Here is a 23,893-nt window from a genome sequence, read left to right as displayed (position 1 = left end):
GATCACCCAGCCCAGCATTTCTCATGATGTACTCTGCATATAAGTTAAATAAGCAGGGTGACAATACACAGCCCTGATGCACTCCTTTCCCTATTTGGAACCAGTCTGTTGTTTCATGTCCAATTCTAACTGTTGCTTCATGACCTGCATAGAAATTTCTCAGGAGGCAGGTCAAGTGGTCTGGTATTCCTATCTCTTGAAGAATTTTCCACAGTTTGTTGTGATTCACACAGTCAAAGGCTTTGGCATAGTCAATAAAGCAGAAGTAGATGTTTTTCTGGAACTTTCTTGCTTTTTCAATGATCCAAAGGATGTTGGCAATTTGATTTCTGGTTTCTCTGCCTTTTCTAGCAGAAACATCCAGGTTGAACATCTGGAAGTTCATGGTTCACGTACAGTTGAAGCCTGGCTTGGAGAATTTCGAGCATTACTTTACTAGCTTGTGAGATGAGTGCAATTGTGGGGTAGTTTAAGCATTCTTTGGCATTGCCTTTCTTTGCGATTGGAATGAAAACTGATCTTTTCCCACCCTGTGGCCACTACTGAGTTTTCCAAAGTTGCTGGCATATTGAGTGCAACACTTTCACAGCACCATCTTTGAGGATTTGAAATAGCTCAACTGGAATTCCATCACCTCCACTATCTTTGTTCATAGTGATGCTTTCTAAGGCCCACTTGACTTCACTTTCCAGGATGTCTGACTCTAGGTGATTGATCACACCATCATGATTATCTGGGTCATGAAGATCTTTTTTGTACAGTTCTTCTGTGTATTCTTGCCACCTCTTCTTAATATCTTCTGCTTCTGTTAGGTCCATACCATTTCTGTCCTTTATCGAGCCCATCTTTGCATGAAATGTTCCCTCGATATCTCTAGTTTTCTTGAAGAGATCTTTAGTCTTTCCCATTCTATTGTTTTCCTCTATTTCTTTGAATTGATCACTGAGGAAGGCTTTCTTATCTCTCCTTGCTATTCTTTGGAACCCTGCATTCAAATGGGTATATCTTCCCTTTTTTCCTTTGCCTTTCTTACAAACTTATACAGGACTGGGGAAACAGACTCTTGGAGGGCACCAACAAACCTTGAGCATACCAGGACCCAGGAGAAAGGAGCAGTGACCCCACAAGAGACTGACACAGACTTGTCTGTGAGTGTCCAGGGAGACTTTCAGTTCAGTTCAGTTCAGTCGCTCAGTCGTGTCCGACTCTTTGCGACCCCATGAATCACAGCACGCCAGGCCTCCGTGTCCATCACCAACACTCGGAGTTCACTCAGACTCACGTCCATTGAGTCAGTGATGCCATCCAGCCATCTCATCCTCTGTCGTCCCCTTCTCCTCCTGCCCCCAATCCCTCCCAGCATCAGAGTCTTTTCCAATGAGTCAACTCTTCACATGAGGTGGCCAAAGCACTGGAGTTTCAGCTTTAGCATCATTCCTTCCAAAGAACCTTAGTATCCAGTCAAAAACTAGAGCCTAATGAATATTAGGCCTTATTTGTACTCCAGTGGTGATAACATATTTCTGTTGAAAGTATAAATTCATAATAACTTTTCAAAAAAGCAAAGCAGTAACATAAACCAAGAATCTTAAAAATATTTATAATCTTTACCTAGTAAACCTGCTTATAGAACTTTTTCTTAAATAATAACTTAAAATGCAGACAAAACCTTTATACGAGGAGGGTTACTATATTACTGATAACAAAAATGGAAATGGCCTAAATGTCCAACAGTAAAAGAATATTTAAGCAAATTATGATGCAACCATAAGTCAGAATATCCTAAAGACATGTAAAATTAATTTATGAAGAATCTTTAATAACTAAGGACATATATTGTAATACTAAATGAAAAGAAGGACAAAGAATTTTTGTATAGCAATTTCAAATATGTGTTTAAGAAATAGCCTAGAAAAAAGTACACCAAAATATTAACAAGTATTTATTTGGGGTGGGGATATAGGTGATTTTTAATCTTTATATACTTCATTTTCCAAATTTTCTACAAAGACCATATATACTTTTATAACCAGAGAAACAATTTTCTTTAAAAAATTGAAGCTAATTGATGCTTTCTAGCTGTGGTGCTGGGACTCTTGAGAGTCTCTTGGACAGCAAGGAGATCAAACCAATCTTAAAGGAAATCAACCCTGAATATTCATTGGAAGGACTGATGCTGAAGCTGAAACTCCAGTACTTTGGCCATCTAATGTGAAGAGCTGACTCATTGGAAAAGACCCTGATGCTGGGAAAAATTGAGGGCAGGAGGAGAAGGGGGTGACAGAGGATAAGATGGTTGGATGGTATCATCGACTCAATCAACGTGAGTTTGAGCAAGCTCCAGGAGTTGGTGACCGACAGGGAGGCCTGGTGTGCTGCCATCCATGGGGTCACGAAGAATCGGATAAGACTGAGCTAATGAACAACAACAATACATATTTAATAAATTTTAAAACAACTTCAAATCCTATGTGACATTTAAAACATAACATTTAAAAATCCAGATCCATAGGAGAATTGAAAACCTTAATCCTTTTTTCCAGTTTAGTAAAAATTACGGGTTTTACGTGTCTCTGTCATTTCTAAGTGTGAGACTTTGCTACAGAATGGATGTTTGTGTCCTTCCTAAATTCATATGTTGAAATCCTAACAGCCAGTGTGTTGGTATCTGGAAGTGAGGGCTTTGGGAGGTGATTAGGTCATGATAGTGGAGCCCTGATGAGTGGGATTAGTGACCTTATAAAAGAGAATGCACAGAGCTCCCTACTCACTTCTGCCATTTGACGATACAAGAAAACAAACCAAAAACAGGGTCCTCACCCAACCACTCTGGTACCCTGATCTCTGACTTCCAGCCTCCAGGACTGTGAGAAATCAGTATCTGCTATTTGTAAGTCACCCAGTCTCTGGTATTTTATTATAACAGCCTGAATGGACTAAGACAGACTTTGGAGGAGTTAACTAATCACCAATCATCTGGGTCTCCCACAGCTTCAAAGTCTTCTTCATTTCCCATGAACCTACAAATCACATCTGTTAAGTTTCATTTTAATTTCCTTTTAAGGCAAAATTCCTTTATTCATTTGTTTCTGAACCTACTATTCTGAAACCCAATGCATTTTAACATTAATGTATTTATTATTTACAAATAGTCACATTTCAAAACAAATTTGAGGCAGTAAATGTTAGTAAACTAAATGTTAGTTTAGTAAACATTTAGTTGACTAACTGTTTCATCTTTTAAAGCATTTTTCGTGGCAAAAATACACAAACAAAATTTGCCATTTTAATAATTTTTAAGTTCAGTGGCTGTAAGTACATTCACATTTTTATACAACCATCACCACCATCCATCTCCAGACCTTTTTCTCTTCCCCGACAGGACTCCTGTTAAACAGTAACTCCCCAATCTTCCCTACTCCCAGCTCCTGGTAACCACCATTCTACTTTTTAACTTTGTGATTTGACTCAGATAGGTAACTCAACTTCTTTTGGCTTTAAGCCCTAAGTAAATTTCTTCTCTATCTTGATTGAGAGCTCTGCTAGTTTGAAAGAGCCAACTTTAAAAAATCCAAATGGGACTTCCCTGATGGTCCACTAAGAATCCAGCTGCCGGACTTGCCCACTGGTTCAGTGGTTAAGAACCCTCCTGCCAGTGCAGGGGACATGGATTCCACTCCTGGTTGGGGAAGATTCCACATGCCTTAGGGCAACTAAGCTTGAGCACCACAACTACTGAGCTCTGCTCAAGGGCCTGTGCTCTGCAACAGGAGAAGCCACCACAATGAGAAGCCTGAACACCTCAACTAGAGAGTAGCCCCCACTCACCACAACTAGAGAAAGCCCGCTTGCAGCAATGAAGACCCAGCACAGCCAAAACTAAAGAAATTAAATAAATAAGAAGAAAAAAAATCCACGTGCCAATGCAGGGGATGCGGGTTTGATCTCTGGTCTGGGAAGATCCCATATGCCCCCAAACTGTAGACCCCACATATCTCAACTGCTGAGGCCCCATGCCTACATCAAAGAGTAGCACCTGCTCTCTGCAACTAGAGAAAGCCCATGCATAGCAACAAAGACCCAGTGCAGCCAAAAATAAATAAATAAATAAAAAATTTTTTTTTAAGTTCAAATGTTTCTTACATGGAGGTGACATTTATTTACATCCCCTGGAAGAGGAAATGGCAACCCACTCTAATACTCTTGCTTGGACAAGTCAATGAACAGAGGTGCCTGGTGGGCTACAGTCCATGGGGTTGCAAAGAGTAGGACAAAACTGAGAGTGCACACATAACATTCACATACAATAAAATGCATAGAGATACTTTAAAATATACAAAACTTTACCTGTCTATTTTATGTGAATGTATATGTGATAATATATTATCAGCATGATTATAAAGTCTAGAGACTCATGTGCCATTTTATTTTGAAGTCATGTTATACCCTAAATGAAATAGCAGAATACAAATCTATATGCTGTGATTCAGTATGTAAAAAGAATACCTTTGTATAGAATAAGACTGGAAAGTAAGAACGTAGGAAAAGAAAAATGGCTTACTTTTAGAGTGATATACTTTTTGCAATGTGATCTTTTGAAAAAAATTATCAATAGTGTTATCAAGTTGGAGAACACATAGTTTTTGTTTGTAAGAGGATAGCAGAAAATAGATATTAAATTCACAGATTAATAAAGTAGAGGAAAAAGGGCTGATATTATTTTATATCTCAATGTTCCTAGAAAATTATTCCCATAAAAACTTTTCCCAAGTCCAACCAATTTAAATGTGGAAAGCATATTTTTTCCTCTCTGAAAAAAGACACAGAAATACTTGAGTACCCCTATAGAAAGGCTGACCCAGAAAATGTACATTATACTTCTACGCATCTGGTACATTTTCCTTCATTATTTTGCCCAGGAACAAAAACAAATGGAAATAGATTGCTCTTATCAATTCATAATCCTCCATTTCTATCACAGTTGGTTCCCATTGGTTACACATCAGAATAGAAATAGAAGAGTGAGATGGTGCTTTTTGCCAGTTTCTCAGATGACTTTCTAAAGAAGAAAGTTGTATATGGGTGGATGGTATAAGAACTTGAGATGTTGAAAAGGCAGAAAAAGACAGCAGAATCTGTTTCTCCTTGGCACAGAGCCCAGATTACCCTGCTTATCTGAAATTAAGCCCAAATCCTAAAATTTTTGAATACCTGCTGTCAGCTTCCTGCAAATGGGCCAGAGTTCCCAGAGAATGTTGGCTAGAGTGCTGACCGTACCAGGGAACACAACAGATGCTGGCACACACCACATCACCACGTACCTGTTTTCATGTCCTCCCAGCAGCTCACTGATGTGCTGACAATTTCTCAGGTCGATTCAACAAACACGTCTCAGATGCCTTCTTTGTGCCGGGCTCAGTATGAGAACCATAGTAGAAAGCTGGCTAGGGGAGTGTGTGAAGGGATCCAGTGTCCCCTCCTCTGGCCCCATAGCTCTACCGGCTAACCTTAGGGATGACACAGAGCAAGGAACATTGGCATGGGCCAGGTTTAGTGCAGTCTCCTGTTTGCGTGAGTGCTTCAGTCTGCAGGGAGGAAGAACCGCAGCAGAAGCCTTGCCGCCCACAGCCATGATTGAGGCTAGGCCAGCTGAGCAAAGGAGGAAAACGTAGAGAAGTCAGCTCCCACCAGGAAGGCAGGGATCAGTGCGTTTCTCCTTTGCATTTTTTATTGTCTCTGAAAAGATTTATTATGTATTCCAACTGATCGTATAGAAAAAAGAAAATAATATACTGAGTACCATATATTTACCACCAACTTCGTCTCACATTCCCACCACCAGCTTCATCCCACATCTCCGTAAGTGTTTCAGTCTTTTTTAAATGTTTCAGATTTTTTAAAAAGAAATAAAGTAATAACATGGTTGGAACATGAATTTCTTCCCCAGTCCATTTCCTTCCCTCAAAGGGAAAGTGCAAGTGTTAGTTGCTCAGTTGTGTCCGACTCATTGTGCCAACTCTTTGCGACCCCATGGACTGTAACCTGCCAGGCTCCTCTGCCCAAGGGATTTTCCGGGCAAGAATACTGGAGAGGGTATCCATTCCCTTTGCCAGGGGATCTTCCCTACCTAGGGATCGAATCTGGGTCTCGTGCATTGCAGGCAGATTCTTTACTGTCTGAGCCACCAGAGAAGCCCTCTGTCCTCAAGTGAAAGTGAAAGTGAAGTCGCTCAGTCGTGCCCGACTCTTTGCGACCCCATGGATAGTAGCCTGCACCAAGCTCCTCCATCCATGGGATTTTCAAGGCAAGAGTACTGGAGTGGGTTGCTGTTTCCTTCAAGGGTAACTATTATTCTGAAAGTGGTGTTGTCATTCACTGGCATGCTTTTATACTATTTCTATACATGTAGATTATCACAAAAATATTGTTTCATTTTGCAGTTTTTGAAATGTGTGTATTTATATAAATGAAATTAAACTGTTCTTTATTTCTTAGAGAATTTTTTTTCACTCAGTAATATGTTTTACATTCAACAATTTTGATCCATGTAACTGCAGTTCATGAATATTCCACAATTGATCTCCAATCTGTAAGTTTCTAATTGCTTTGTTCATAATGTGATTTTTAAAATTTATTTATTTTTAATTAAAGGATAATTGTTTTACAGTATTGTGTTGGTTTCTGCAAAACATTTTGTTTGCTATTAAAAACAATGCTTTAAGACCGAAATTAGATTGATTATATTCTTTGCAGCCAAAGATGGAGAAGCTCTATACAGACAGCAAAAACAAGACCAGGAGCTGACTGTGGCTCAGACCATGAACTCCTTATTGCCAAATTCAGACTTAAATTGAAAAAAGTAGGGAAAACCACTAGACCATTCAGGTATGACCTAAATCAAATCCCTTATGATTATACAGTGGAAGTGAGAAATAGATTTAAGGGACTAGATCTGATAGATAGAGTGCCTGATGAACTATAGACTGAGGTTCGTGACATTGTACAGGAGACAGGGATCAAGATCATCCCCATGGAAAAGAAATGCAAAAAAGCAAAATGGCTGTCTGGGGAGGCCTTACAAATAGCTGTGAAAAGAAGAGAGGTGAAAAGCAAAGGAGAAAAGGAAAGATATAAACATCTGAATGCAGAGTTCCAAAGAATAGCAAGAAGAGATAAGAAAGCCTTCTTCAGCGATCAATGCAAAGAAATAGAGGAAAACAACAGAATGGGAAAGACTAGAGATCTCTTCAAGAAAATCAGAGATACCAAAGGAACATTTCATGCAAAGATGGGCTCGATAAAGGACAGAAATGGTAGGGACCTAACAGAAGCAGAAGATATTAAGAAGAGATGGCAAGAATACACAGAAGAACTGTACAAAAAAGATCTTCATGACCCAGATAATCACGATGGTGTGATCACTGACCTAGAGCCAGACATCCTGGAATGTGAAGTCAAGTGGGCCTTAGAAAGCATCACTACGAACAAAGCTAGTCGAGGTGATAGAATTCCAGTTGAGCTATTCCAAATCCTGAAAGATGATGCTGTGAAAGTGCTGCACTCAATATGCCAGCAAATTTGGAAAACTCAGCAGTGGTCACAGGACTGGAAAAGGTCAGTTTTCATTCCAATCCCAAAGAAAGGCAATGCCAAAGAATGCTCAAACTACTGCACAATTGCACTCATCTCACACACTAGTAAAGTAATGCTCAAAATTCTCCAAGCCAGGCTTCAGCAATATGTGAACCATGAACTTCCAGATGTTCAAGCTGGTTTTAGAAAAGGCAGAGGAACCAGAGATCAAAGTGCCAGCATCCGCTGGATCATGGAAAAAGCAAGAGAGTTCCAGAAAAACATCTATTTCTGTTTTATTGACTGTGCCAAAGCCTTTGACTGTGTGGATCACAGTAAACTGTGGGAAATTCTGAAAGAGATGGGAATACCAGACCACCTGACCTGCCTCTTGAGAAACCTATATGCAGGTCAGGAAGCAACAGTTAGAACTGGACATGGAACAACAGACTGGTTCCAAATAGGAAAAGGAGTCCGTCAAGGCTGTATATTGTCACCCTGCTTATTTAACTTATATGCAGAGTACATCATGAGAAACGCTGGGCTGGAAGAAACACAAGCTGGAATCAAGATTGCTGGGAGAAATATCAATAACCTCAGATATGCAGATGACACCACCCTTATGGCAGAAAGTGAAGAAGAACTAAAGAGCCTCTTGATGAAAGTGGAAGAGGAGAGTAAAAAAGTTGGCTTAAAGCTCAACATTCAGAAAACAAAGATCATGGCATCTGGTCCCATCACTTCATGAGAAATAGATGGGGAAACAGTGGAAACAGTGTCAGACTTTATTTTTGGGGGCTCCAAAGTCACTGCAGATGATGACTTCAGCCATGAAATTATAAGACTCTTACTCCTTGGAAGGAAAGTTATGACCAACCTAGATAGCATATTCAAAAGCATAGATATTACTTTGCCAACAAAGGTCTGTCTAGTCAAGGCTATGGTTTTTCCTGTGATCACGTATGGATGTGAGAGTTGGACTGTGAAGAAGGCTGAGCGCCGAAGAATTGATGCTTTTGAACTGTGGTGTTGGAGAAGACTCTTGAGAGTCCCTTGGACTGCAAGGAGATCCAACCAGTCCATTCTGAAGGAGATCAGCCCTGGGATTTCTTTGGAAGGATGCTAAAGCTGAAACTCCAGTACTTTGGCCACCTCATGCAAAGAGTTGCCTCATTGGAAAAGACTCTGATGCTGGGAGGGATTGGGGGCAAGAGGAGAAGGGGACGACAGAGAATGAGATGGCTGGATGGCATCACTGACTCGATGGACATGAGTCTGAGTGAACTCCATGAGTTGGTGATGGACAGGGAGGCCTGGCGTGCTGCGATTCATGGGGTCTCAAAGAGTTGGACACGACCGAGCGACTGATCTGATCTGATCTGATCTGAAGATCATTTTCCACTTGTTTCTGGTCACACGTGCAAAATTTTCCCTAGGATGTATACACATAAGAATGAATCACTGAGTGGTTATTTTGTGCATCTTTAACAGAAAATACCAAACTTTTCCTCAAACTTGCGCAATGTACAGTCTCAAAAACAGTGAATGAAAGTTCTAACTGCTCCACATCTTCGTCAACACTTGACAGTTTCTGACATTTTAACTTTGTACCAATCTGATAGCTGTGATAAATAATATCTTACTATGGTTTCATATTGCATGTCCTTGATTATAAATGTAATCAATAATCTTTTTGTGGACTGATTGAAATTCATATTTTTTGTCCTGTTAAATGTCATGTCATGTCTTTTTCTGCATTTTTCTATTGTGTTGTATTTCTCTAGTTGATTCATAGGAGTTCTTTTCCTATCTGGATCCTAAACTTCTTTTACTTGAATTGCAGATATTTTAATTGAGTTTGTAGCTTCTCTTTTTACTCTCTTTACGCTATTTTTTTATGAACAAAAGTCATCGATATTAATGTCATTAAGCTTATCAATCTTGTTTCCTAAAGGTTTATTTTTCGTGTGTTTCATTTAAAGAATCTTTCCCACCTCAAAGTCATAAAGCTCTTCCACTCATTGTTTTCTAAATATTTTATACATTTGCCCTTCACACTTAAGTCAATTCTGAGTTGAATTTTTATGATTGGTGTAAGGTAAAGGTCCACTCCACTTTTATGTGTTTCCACATAGATAACCAGATTTCCCAGGACGAAATACTCTTTCCTCACAGGTCAATAATGTATCAAGTTTCCATTTATCCTTTGGTCAGTTGGACTATTCTGCCAATGGTCTATTTATCTATCATTGTGCCCACAATGCATTGTCTTAATTACCAGCTTTATAATAGGACAACAGTGCTTCAGGTTTACTGTGGTCCAACTGCAATCCATTTTGACATTTGTCTCAGATTTGTCACTTTTTAAAACCACATACTATTATTAATAATTGCATTACAATATGCTAGAATGAGTTTGGTAAACTCATGAGTTTGTACTTTGGGACTTCCCTGGTAGTTCAGTGGTAAAGAATCCTACTGCCAGTGCAGGAGACGTGGGTTCAAGCCCTGGGTCGGGAAGATCCCTGCAGAAGGAAATGGCAACCCACTCCAGTATTCTTGCCTGGGAAATCCCATGGACAGAGGAACCTGGTGGCTTCAGTCCATGGGGTTGCAAAAGAGTCAGACACAACGCAGCAATTAAACCGCCACCACCACACTTTGCACTTCAGTTTCTGCCATCTCTAGTGTGTGTAATGCATCAGCAGCAAAAAGATTCTCACTGCAACTCATGGTTAAAATTGAATATAACAAGTAATAATCTGGTTAGCTCTTTTCCCAATCCTTTCCGGAGGCAAGGTAGCTGTGAATTTTCTTTCAAGAACAACATGCTGGGTACTTACTGATAAAATCAGATCAGGACAGTGAACTCTGTGTGACCTTGGGGGGCGGTGGGGAAGTATTAGATGTGGCAGTCCCTGAGGACTATTTGGCATACCACACAATGGTGCCAGGCCTGCTAGGCCACCAGTCAGTAGGAAACCTGGGAAATTCCAGGTTAGATTATGTGAATTATATGCAGGAAATAGAGACTGAACAGTGCTGCAATAGAGTGTATTGAAAGTAGATTGGCCACGCTTGTCACAGAGGCTTTGCCATTCATTGCACGATGATAATGTACTATTGTTTATTTATGCTATTGTTTGGTAACACTTGTAACACTGCGTAATAAGATCTTTAACAAAATTAAGTTCAAAGGAAAAAAAGTGCATGTTTAATAAAAATTCAATACTTTTAATTTCTCAAGAAAACGTATGATAAACATATAGCTTCATAAAATGTAAACATTTATCATCCCACAAGGCATGTAGTAATATCAGTGACCACATGAAAATCAGCAGATACAATTGCTAAAGAGGCATCTCATTCAAAAGATGAAAGCTGCGTATAGTATAAAAGTCTGTGCCTGAAGACAAGGATTTTCCATGTGCAGATGAATTTTATATATCATTCTGTGAAACATGACTTTTCATTGAGACCTAATAGCTGTTCTAATATAATTTTAAAATAACTCCATAACCAATCTAGACATAATCATACATACATATACAGAGGTAGAGACAGACAAAAATTGAGAAGACTATTCATCGAGTGGTTGTCTCTGTGAGGGTCATTATCATATTTCTTTACATTCATTTTGCTTGTCTATTCTGATTTCTTTCTTATATGTTTCTTATAACAATAGAATAAATTTTACTTTAAGGGAAGGAGTGACAATTGAAGATAAAATGAACTATACGGAGTTTATTAAACAGATAAACATCCCTAGGTTGGCAAGATCCCCTGGAGAAGGAAGTGGCTACGCATTCCAGTATTCTTGCCTGGAGAATCCCATGGACTGATGAGCCCAGCGGGCTACAGTCCATGGGGTCGCGGAGTCAGACACAAGTTGTTGTTGTGTTGTGGTTGCCGACTCTTTGCAACTCCAAGGTTTGCAGGACACCAGGCCTCCCTGTCCTTCATCATCTCCTGGAGCTTGCTCAAACTCATGTCCATTGAGTTGGTGATGCCATCCAACCATCTCATCCTCTGTGGTGCTCTTCTCCTCCTGCCTTCTGTCCTTCCCAGCATCAGGGTCTTTTCTAGTGAGTCGGCTCTTCGCATCAGGTGGCCAAAGGCATGACTAAATAACAACAACAACAGAACAATAATAAACACAATTTTGTGTTCTGTTAACGCCCCCCGGTAAAGACTCTCTGTCTTCACAGCCTTTGCCATGTAACTCTGCAGTCCCCTCCTCCTCTGACTGTGGGTTTGGCCACATAGCTTTCCTAGGCCAGGGCAATGTTAACAGATGCCAACAAGCAGGGGTTTAAAAACATTTCTTTCATGTCTAATTATTTTAGGCATATTCATTTCATATTCTTTTCTAGATCATCAGTTTAATCTTTCAGAAATTTAGGACTCTAATTCTGCTTTATGTCTCCTGAGTGAGCTCCTGTTTGATTTCTTTTTTGTGTATTTTATCCTCTTTTATTATAAAAACTCTCTTTTGCCTGGATTGGCTTTATTCCATGAGAACCTCATGTGCCCTTAGGTGAAGTATCATCCCTTCAGGATGTTACATTTGCTTCTGTAAGTGCCTCAGGGTTTTCCATTGGCCCAGGGTCAAATTTTATGTTAATTTCTTAACTTAGGGATTGCTGGACTGTTCAAGGTAGTGTTAAGTCAAAGTCAAAACTGCTGTGAGAAGCAGGCCTGAGTTTTCAATGTTTCAGTGAAAACATTTTTCCTTGACCAGTGTATAGGCAAAGGAATATGGATTTCCTTGTTACCTCCCTGTGCTGCTGAGCAGATTTTCTTCTACTATCCTTTCACTGAGGGTGCTACCCTTTGGCAGTTTCAGCCTCTCAGAGAGATTTCTGTTCTGGTTTCCTTTCCTGGTCCAGGACATGTCCTCTATTCTGGTCCTGAACCCTGTCCTCTTATTTTTTGCATATGCCTTAAAATCCAAGTCCCTAACTTAGGTCGTTTCCTCTAACTCCCCCACTACTCATTAGCAATAGTGGCTGGAATCTTTTCCCTCAGATTTCAACACCTGCTTCCTTTCTTATTATTTGCAGACTTCTCTCTTTCAAGCTCACCTATATTTTTAAAGACTTTTCCCTATATTTTATCCAGTATTTCTAAGTATTTGTAATGGGAATTGTTCCACTATAAATACTATTGCTTTTTAACCTATTACTTTTTTAACTTTTGAAAAATGTCTTAGTAGTGTAAGTACTGCAGAAAAGTTAGGGACCAGAGGGAGAGGGGAAAATGTGGGATGTTCACTATGCAGGGACTTCCTCAGTGGTTCAGTAGTCAAAAATTTGCCTGCCAAGGTGTGGAGAAAACGGAACCCTCTTCCACTGTTGGTGGGACTGGAAGTTGACACAGATACTATGGAGAACAGTATGGAAATTTCTTAAAAAACAAGGAATAAAACTATCATATGACCCAGGAATCTCACTACTGAGCATATACCCTGAGAAAACCATAATTCAAAAAGACACATGTACCCCAATGTTCACTGCAGCAGTCTTTGCAATAGCCAGGACATGGAAGCAACCTAAATGTACATTGACAGAGGAATGGATAAAGAAGTTGTGGTACATGTATACAATGGAATATTACTCAGCCATTAAAAGGAACAAATTTGAGTCAGTTGAACTGATGTGGATGAACCTAGAGCTTGTAACTGAGTGAAGTAAGTCAGAAAGAGAAAATGCATATATATGGAAATTAGCTGGTGGAGGAAACAGCAATCCACTCCAGTATTCTTGCCTGGAAAATTCCATGGACAAAGGAGTCTAGAGGGCTACAGTCCATGGGGTTGCAAAGAGTTGGACTACTGAGTAACTGAGCATGAATGCATGCATGCATGGAATATAGAAAAATGGTACTGATGAACCTATTTGCAGGGTAGGAATAGAGGCGCAGACATAGAGAACAGTCTTGTAGACACAGCAGGGGAAGGAGAGGGTGGGACAAATTGAGAGAGTAGCATGGAAATATATACATTACCATATGTAAAAAGATAGCTAGTGGGAAGTTGCTATATAACATAGAGAGCTCAACCTGGTGTTCCGTGACAACCTAGAGGGGTAGGATGGGAGGCAGGTTCAAGAGGAAATGGATACATGTATACTAATGGCTGATTCACACTGGTGTATGGCAGAAACCAACACAACATTGTAACGCAATTATCATCCAACTAAAAATAAATTTAAAAAAAGAAAAAGAAGTGAACTGACAGTCACTCTGCTGCTGCTGCTAAGTCGCTTCAGTCGTGTCCGACTCTGTGCGACCCCATAGACGGCAGCCCACCAGGCTCCCACGTCCCTGGGATTCTCCAGGCACGAACACTGTTGCAACCCCATGGATTGTAGACTTCCAGGCTTCTCTGTCCATGGGATTGGGGTGTGGGATTGATCCCTGGCCGGGAAATTAAGACCCCATATGCCCTGGAGCAACTGAGCCTGCACACCACAACTTTGGAGCCCATGTGCCGCAACTAGAATCCGTGCACCACAGCAAAAGATCCTGCATGATGCAGCAAAGATCCTGTGTGCTGCAATTAGGCCTGGATGCAGCCAATAAATAAATATTAACAACAACAACAACAACAAAAGAATCTTCACTGTACAGTAATTCAATAAGAGAAGACATAAATTGTAAGCCAAAGGGAATGTGGACTTACAATTTTAGGAACATTAATTCAAGATTTTTCCATTGTCATACGAGTTGTGTCCTAAAATCGACCTGCCTGTGGTAAAGGTATGTGCTGACTCTCTACCTGCCCTTTCACAATAGTCTTTCTCCCACTTTACAAATGGAAGGCATAGGTGTCGTCATTTACCTCACTGTGTGAAATCTCCCGGAGAGCCAAACAAAAGGACTACGGGAAACAACTGGTTTGGGAAACATCTTATTACTTTTTAAAATTTATCTATTTTTTTAATTGAAGAATAATTGCTTTACAGAATTTTGTTGGTAGTCACCAAATGCATGCTCTAAGTCTTTGTATGTTATAGTTATTTCTGTTGAAGGTAAAGCTCGGGATTAGAAATGGAATATTTTGTTCCCATTGGGATATATCTAAGTCAGTGTGAATGCAGGGGAGGAATGACAATTTTCATTTAATGACTTTGCCTCTTCTATTCTTCAATGATTGTCAAAGGTGCATCATTTTTTAAATATTTTTTAATTGGAGGATAATTGCTTTACAATATTGAGTTGGTTTCTCCCATACATCAACACGAATCAGCCACAGGTGTACATATGTCCCCTTCCTCCTGAACCCCCACTCCTATCCCCCTCTCCATCCCATCCTCTAGATTGTCGCAGAGCACCAGGTTGAGTCACACAGCAAATTCCCACTGGCTATCTATTTTACATACGGTGATGTATATGTTTCCATGCTACTCTCTCAATTCCTCCCACCCTCTCCTTCCTCCACTGTGTCCACAAGCCTGCTCTCTATGTCTGTGTGTCCATTGCTGCCCTGCAAATAAGATCATCAGTACCATCTTTCTAGATTCCATATGCATGCATCCCATATGCAAATAATATACAATATTTGTCTTTCTCTTTCTGACTTACTTCACTCTATAATAGGCTCTAGGTTCATCCACCTCTTTAGGACTGACTGAAATGTGTTCTTTTTTATAACTGAGTAACATAGGATACATCATTTTTTAGGAGGAGTCCCATGAGGGGAAAGCAAAGAAAGCATTGGTGAAAAATATTGAAGTCTATAAGCAGCTTTTTAAAATACAAGCAATTCTTTTAGGAAACTCTTAATAGTCATCCTTAGAATATCTTGGCTGGAAAGAAAAGCATGTTCAAACTGAATAAGTAGTACAACTCCAACATAATTTGTCTGTTTTCTGGGACTACGATATATCATTTTAGATGAAGATTTTAATTGTTTAAAATTCAGTGTGAATCAATATGTTAAAATCTATTTTATAAAGCAGCTATAGTCAATCTTTGTCTTATTTCATCTAATTATTTAATATTTTCTAAAACTGAATAAAAACAAAAACTAAAAGTAGATGTCAGTTGCCAGGCCAATTAGTTTTAGCAGTACCTTTCTTTTTTATTAGATACACAAGGAAAGTTTGAACATAATAACTAAAACGTTATCAGGGCTATTTCTGATTTTTATACATGATTCTTAACATGAGAAGCCAAACATTTGTATTTGATACATGCCACACATATTTAGCAAAAAGCATGCAATGTTTTTTTCATGCTCATTTAATAAATAACTTTTTTGTAACTTCAGCTGCACATGCTAGCTCATTATTCCAAAATAAATAATAAAGAAATAGTATATTCTTTTCATCATTTTATAATATAAAAAGGGAAAAGGCCAATTATATTAGATCTATAGTGTTTTAATCTCAATTGTTTTCAGCAATGTTCCAGATACTATCTATAATTTACCTCCAAATGCTTTGTAATCTTTCTTGAAACATATAAACACATACTGTATATGTATTGTAAATAAAGTTAAGGGGGGAAAAAGAAGCCAGACTTTTCTCACAAAGTAAGTGTGATTTACATGGTTGCTTTGACCAAGAAGAGTGAGTTTACTATTTAGATTACAAGAAGTACTCAAGTTAAATGAATTTACAAATTAAATGAGTAAAATCTATCTCCATAGTTTTGGCAAAAGTATATTTAAATCAGATTATAAAAATAGAATTTTTTTAAGAAATATTATATTGGAAAGAGTGCTTTGAAATTAACATTATTCTTATTTTTTCAACCTGTCTTGAAAATATTGGGTTAAACTAGGTGGCTCTAAGGGAAAGAATAGCAGTCGTGTGTTAAATCTTTGTGTGTGTTTATGTGTGTGTGTATGCTCAGTCGCTCAGTTTTCTTTCTTTTTTTTTGCTTTTGATAAGATTTTTAAAAGATGAATCAAGTTAAAGTTGATATATGGTTCAAAGTAGTTTTCGAGACTAGATCCCATACCATTTTTGAAGGGGCTTATATTTCAGGCATGCAAGGAAATAAGTGGTCCTGCTGAAGGAAACTTCAAGTCCCATCTGGGTATGTATTGAACAAGTTTTCCCAGTGTTCACATCTATAAAAATAAAAACTAGACATAGAATTGATGGGATTAATGAACTAAAAATTTAAAAGCCCTATTCATCCTGTAAAGAAATGCATTTCCTGTAAATTGGTGCAACCACTAAGGAGAACAGTATGGCGGGTCCTTAAAACACTAAAAATAGAGTTACCATATGATCCAGCAATCACACTATTGGGCATATACACAGAAAAGATAAAAACCATAATTCAAAAAGATACGTGTACACTGATATTCATAGCAGCACTGTTCATAATTGTCAAGACTTGGAAGCAAACTAAGTGTCCATCTGTGGATGAATGGATAAAGAAGATGTGATACATATGTATATACACACACAAATAATGGAATATTGTTGTCGTTTAGTCACTAAGTCATGTCTGACTCTTTGTGACCTCATGGACTGCGGCCCACCAAGTTCCTCTGTCCATGGGATTTCCTAGGCAGGAATACTGGAGTGAATTGCCACATCCTTCTCCAGGGGATCTTTCTGACCCAGTGACGGAACCCATGTCTCCTGCTTGGCAGGAGGATTGTTTATCACTGAGCCACCTGGGAAGCCCCAATGGAATATTACTCAGCCATAAAAAAGAATGAAATCATGCCATTTACAACAACATGGTTGTACCTAGAGATTATCATACCAAGCGAAGAAAGTCAGAGAAAGACAAGTATCATACAATATCACCTATATGTGGAATCTTAAAAAAAAAGTATACAAATGAACTTAATTGCAAAATAGAAAAATATTCAGACATAGAAAACAATCTTAGGTTACTAAAGGAGAAAGGTGGGGGGAAAGGATAAATTAGGAGTTTGGGGTTAACAGATACAAACTGCTATATGTAAAATAAATAATAAGGAACAACTGTATCACACACACATGTATTATATATATATATAAAATATATGGTGAATCATTTTGCTGTTTACCTGAAACTAACACAACATTGTAAATCAATCATACATCAATTAAAAAATGTATTCCCTGCCTTAAAGATCGATAAATAACTGAAAAAAAATGCATTCCCAATATATTTCTACTTTTTGTCAATTTATCAAAATTTGTGTTACATTTATATTGTTTTAATTACTTGTATAAAGCTGCTAATTGTCAACCAGAAGAAATTTTTTAAACACTTAGAAATTTATACTTATAGGAAATTAAAAACTAAAAATTAATTAGTTTTTAGGGTGAAGAAATAAAATGATCCAATCAATTAAAAAAAACAAGCATTTATTACTATAGGATAAACTTCCTTGGGGGAATTAGAAATATGCATTCTAGAAGAAAAAAGAATAGTTGTGAAATTCTTAGTTGTTGTAGAAGAAGTTAGAGTATTTTTAAATGGATGATGGTGAGTATTTATATTCTATGAAATATATGGTAGTTTGCATTCTATACATTAAAAGGAGTGATGGAATAGTTTCATTTTTAAATTACAGTATTTATAAGATGGCATAAATTATATCCTTTGTAATTATTTGGACTTGTGATGAAAATTCTTATATGTCAGCTTTAAAATATATGAAGGAATATAGGGTTTTTAAAAATGAACTTAGTGATTATGTTAGTGAAAACATTTGAAGACTACTATAATAATTCCCAAGAAATGCATGATATTTCACAGATGCTCCTAGCAGAGGGTTGGCTGAAAAACTATTGATTTTTCCCATTGTTTAATCTCTGACTTCTTGTTAAATCTACCAGGACTATTTAGAAAATATTTGCCAAGAAGCACTTAAACTCTGAAGTTCCTAATGAATTGAAGCTACTGCTGCACTCAGTAGTTTATTTAATTATCATGACCATGAATCATATTTTATGACTCCTCATTGTGGTACGGCTGAAGACTGAAGCCTGCTCTCAGAAATACCCTCTTGGGGGAAGACAGTCACTGGAAGGAAGTCTCAGAATGGGGCCAGTAGGCAAGACAGCATGTCCAATTATAAGCCAATTTCCAAGAATGGTTTAGGAAGTGGTGGGCAAAACTGTAATTGCTGGGCTATCTTATCAGGGCAGGGGCATGGGGCCTGGAATTTGGAAATTAGGGTAGCGATTAAACTACTACTGCTACACTCAGGAAAAGAGAGGCTCAGAAGGTCATTTGAAAGGCGTACCACAGGGCTCTACCACCAGAGAGATCTATGGAGGAGATGACCATATGTTCCTCTTTGCCTGACAGTCCAGGTAATATCTGTTGTCCTGGCATAATTATTAGTAGTCCCTTATGATGCTGTGATTTATAAGAAGAAATATATACTTGGTCTGCATCCCTGTTTCCGGCACAGAACTCCTAAAACCATTGGAATTTCCTAAGAGATAAGACAGAAGAAGCGTCTTGATAATCACAATAAATCCCTTTCAACCATATCTGAGTTTATATTAATGAAGTGACTTTTGGAAAATTCCTAAGGATGAGGGCTCGTTGTCAGAGGAAACAATTGTGTGATTGGAGGATTGGAAATTTCAGTCATCCTGTCCCCTTTCCTACACACTTCTTGGAAGGGGATCAGGGAAGGAGGTTGCAAGCTGAATGATTGCCAATGGCCAATGATTCCATCAACCATGCCTATGTAATGAAGCCTCCATAAAAACTCAAAACCTGGGGTTCTAAGTTGGTGAACAGCCAGCTGTAAGACAATGGTGTGAGAGTGGATGATGCTCTAAGAGAGGGCATGGATGCTCTGAGCCCCTTCCCACATATTTTGCCCTGTGTGTCTCTTTCATCTGACTGTTCCTGAGTTATATTCTTTTATAATAAACTGATAAGCTAATGAGCAAAATATTTCTCTGAGTTCTATGATCTGCTTTAGCAAATTAATGGAACCCAAAGAGTGGGGTCACTTAAACCTTTGATTCATAACCAGTCAGTCAGAAGCACATGTGATGACCTGAACTTGTGATTGGCATCAGAAACAGGGGTTTCAGTCTTGTAGGACTGAGTCCTTAACTTGTGGGATCTGATGCTATCTCCAAGGAGATAATGTCAGAGTAAAATTGAGTAAAATTGTAGGACACTTAACTAGTGTCAGTGAATAGGTGGTGAGTGGAAAAAGCCCACACATTGGAACTGGAGGTGCAGAATCATATCCCCCTTTTCATTTCCAAAGTGTTTCAAATATTCTGTAAATTATATGCAATTTATATAGTATAAATGTTTATTCTTAATTTCTGCACTTATCTCACCATGGACCAGTCAATGGGCTGGTACTCATCTATAGAACACACACTCTAAGCATCATAATTCTAAAGAGTCAGAATAAGACCTCTAGGAGGACACCCTAACTGTGAGTGTTTGAGTGTTCGCTCAGGCAATCAGAGCTGAAGTTCTGAGACCAGAGTCCTAGAGTTAATGCCTGTGTGAATGAGATATAGCTTTCTGTTGTTCCCTAGACACAGATCACATACCTAAAGTCAAAATCCAACCAAGAGGTTATGGACTGATGGCAAAAAGATCTCAAGGATACATCTCAACAACTGAGCCTGAATGTTGCAACTACTGAAGCCCAGGTGCCTAGAGCCTGTGCTTCGCAACAAGAGAAGTCACTGCAACGAGAAGCCTGTGCACTGAGACAAATAGTAGCTCCACTCTCTACAACTAGAGAAAGGCCCAAGCAGCAGTGAAGGCCCAGCAAAACCAACCAACCAGCCAAACAAACAAACCATGCCCTGCTCTTTTCAGGCCAGGTGTTGGCCAGGCAAATGAGTGTTGTCCTCTTTAGAAAGGATTAGGCCATGTTCAGTTCTGAGCTTCCCTGGTGACTCAGAGGGTAAAGCGTATGCCTGCAATGCAAGAGACCTGGGTTCCATCCCTGGGTGGGGAAGATCCCCTGGAGAAGGAAGTGGCAACCCACTCCAGTATTCTTGCCTGGAAAACCCCATGGACAGAGAAGCCTGGTGGGCTACAGTCCATGGAGTCACAAAGAGTCGGACCCGACTGAGCAACTTCACTTTCACTTTCTTTCAGTTCTGCGCACTAAAACTGTGAAGCCCAATGGCAAGAAGCAGGAGTTGGAATCTGGCATCTCCCAGGCTCTCCATGAGTTTGAGATCAACTTGGAACTCAAGGCTCCACTAAGGAAGCTGAATACAACAGGAGCCAAGAAAATGAAGTTGGTGGTGGTCAGTAAGCTATTACAATCTTTTTTCCTCAACTGAAATCTTTTCAGAAAACCCAAGTTCACTTAGTACGTGAACTGGAGAAAAAGTTCAGTGGGAAGCATGTTGTCTTTAGTGTCCAGAGGAGAATTCTACCTAAGCGAACTCAAAAAACCTGTACCAAAAAATAAGCAAAAATATCTCAGGAGCTGCGCTTTAACAGCTGGGCACAATGGGATCCTGGATGACTTGGTTTTTCCCAAGTGAGATTATGGGCAAGATAATCCAAGTCAAACTGGATGGCAGCCAGCTCCTAAAGGCTCATTTGGATGAAGCACAGCAGACAATGTGAAACACAAAGTTGAAACATTTTCTGGTGTCTATAAGAAGCTCATGGGCAAGGATGTTAATTTTGAATGCCCAGACTTTCAGTTGTAAACAAAAATGACTAAATAAAACATTCACAATTAAAAAAAAAGAGTAAGTGACTCAGTAAGGATGGGACAGGGACTCTCACACTGCTCTCCTTGACTATTTCAGAAACCTCAATCTATGTTTTATGTCAATTATAGCAAGTACATCTTAGTTCAATTCTTTATGTGTCCATTGCAGTGAAAATGAAAGCACTGAGTCCCAGTTTAAGAAGACATCTGGCTAGGTGTCCATTAGCTCCTCCCGACAACCCATAAAATACCTTAAAGAAGTAGTTTGATTCTCTCCCCCACACTGAGTGACCAGGTGACTGTCCCCTCCAACTCTGGAAAAAGACTGGAGGTTTATATCTGAAAAGGGTGAAACAAAGGGTTTCTTCTCTGGAAAATACACGGCAAAGCGAAAAGCCAAAGTACAGCACTGAAGCTAAGAAGATTAGGGGATGGTTGTATGGTGCACACTGGTTCCTTTAGGTATCTCTCCCAACTGGATCCTCCAACACAGGTGACCAGGTCTTCACCCACCAGGCAGGATATTAGAAGTATCTTCTCTGGGAAAATCTGACCAGCCTAGTTTTAAAGAAATGGACTCTGCTGCGGCTGCTGCTGCTAAGTCGTTTCAGTCGTGTCCGACTCTGTGTGACCCCAGAGACAGTAGCCTACCAGGCTCCTCTGTCCCTGGGATTCTCCAGGCAAGAACACTGGAGTGGGTTGCCATTTCCTTCTCCAATGCATGAAAGTGAAAAGTGAAAGGGAAGTCGCTCAGTTGTGTCCAACTCCTAGCGACCCCATGGACTGCAGCGTACCAGGCTCCTCCGCCCATGGGATTTTCCAGGCAAGAGTACTGGAGTGGGTTGCCATTTCCTTTTCCACAGGATCTTCCCGACCTAGAGATTGAACCCGCATTGTGGGCAGACACTTTACCGTCTGAGCCGCCATGGAAGTCCGGTACGGGAGAGAGACCAAGCTCAAATCCAAACCAACCAGGGTAAGTTAAGGAGCAGGGTGGGGATCAGTGGATGGAAAATCTCTAGAGGAAGCATCAAGGCTAGGAGGATTCTTGCTGATCAGACTCAACAGGATTCTTGCCTTAAGGCAGCTTAAGGTGATAAGATGTTGAGAGTGAAGGATAAGGAATTTGACCAGATATCCAGAGTAATATCAAGGCTGGGGGATTTTCACTAAACTGACTCATCAGAATTTTTGCTAAAACTAGTTGGGCCAAGGACAGAGCGCAAGGTCAAAGTCTAGTTAAAAAAAAAGGACTGCAAGGTACTGATTCAAGTTTGGTCAAGGAGAGTTTTTTTTATCAAAGAAAGTATTTGAAAAAGTCTTCACTGACTTTGGAGAAGCCTCTTGAGAGTCCCTTGGACTACAAGGAGATCAAATCAGTCAATCCTAAAGGAAATCAACCCTGAATATTCACTGGAAGGACTGATGCCGAAGCTGAAGCTCCAATATTTTGGCCACCTGATTCGAGGAACCGACTCATTAGAAAGGACCCCCATGTTGGGAAAGATTGAAGGCAGGAGGAGAAGGGGACGACAGAGGATGAAATGGTTGAATGGCATCACCAACTCATTGGACATGCGTTTGAGCAAGCTCTGAGAGATGGTGAAAGACAGGGAAACCTGGCGTGCTGCAGTCCATGAGCTCACAAAGACATGACCAAGTGACTAAACAACAACAATAACTTAAATAAGCCCATGGACAGAGGAGCCTGGTGGGCTACACAGGCCATGGAGTTATAAAACTGCTGGACACAACTTAGGGACTAAACAACAACTACTAAACAATGACAATGAAAACAATGATTACCATCCCAACCTATCAAAATGTAATAGATAGCCACTATGGAAAGCAGTATGCAGTTTCCTCAAAAAAATTAAAATTAGAACTACCATATGATCCAGCAATTCCACTTTCTGGTATTTAATCTGTAGAAAATGAAAGAAACACTGATTCAAAAAGATATATGCACCTCCTTGTTCATTGTAGCATTATTTACAATAGCCAAGCTATGTAAACAACCTGTGTTCATTGATAGATGAACTGATAAATTATGGTATATATATACAATGGAATATTAATCAACCATAAAAAGAAGTAAATCTTGCCACATGTCACAATGTGAATGGACCTCAAGGGCATTATGCTAAGTGAAGTAAGTCAGACAGAGAAAGACAAATACTGTTTGATCTCTGTTACAATATATGTAGGGCTTCCCTCGTGGCTCAGAGGTTAAAGCGTCTGCCTGAAATGCAGGAGACCTGGGTTCAATCCCTGGGTCGGGAAGATCCCCTGGAGAAGGAAATGGCAACCCACTCCAGTATTCTTGCCTGGAGAATCCCATGGATGGAGGAGCCTGGAGGGCTACAGTCCACAGGGTCGCAAAGAGTCGGACACGACTGAACGACTTCACTTTCACACATATATGTATATACCACTTAGATGCACAGAACGGGTTGATGATTTCCAAAGATGGGAGAGGTAGGAGGGAGAAAGAATGAACTGTTATCTCCTTGTTGTTTAAATAAATTGAATTTTAACAGAAGATGAGGACTGAGAGCTGTCTATTGGACATAGTAACGTGGAGAATTGGTAGAGACAGCAAGAATAGACAATTGCATTGAGGTATTTTGCTGGAAAGAGGTACAGAAAAATGGTAGTTGCTGGAGAAGGATAAGAATTCCAACATAAACT

At 39.5% G+C, this 23,893-nt stretch overlaps 1 pseudogene; it reads left to right on the top strand.

Moving 5' to 3' along the window:
• The window catches only part of LOC102411107, an 80,679-nt pseudogene extending 59,266 nt beyond the window's left edge, over window positions 1–21,413 (top strand).
• The last annotated feature ends 2,480 nt before the right edge of the window (window positions 21,414–23,893 follow it).

Source organism: Bubalus bubalis, chromosome 12 (assembly GCF_019923935.1).
Source record: "Bubalus bubalis isolate 160015118507 breed Murrah chromosome 12, NDDB_SH_1, whole genome shotgun sequence".
NCBI lineage: Eukaryota > Metazoa > Chordata > Mammalia > Artiodactyla > Bovidae > Bubalus > Bubalus bubalis.
The sequence above is the reverse complement of the archived record's forward strand: the minus strand, read 5'-3'. Positions and strand labels throughout refer to the sequence as shown.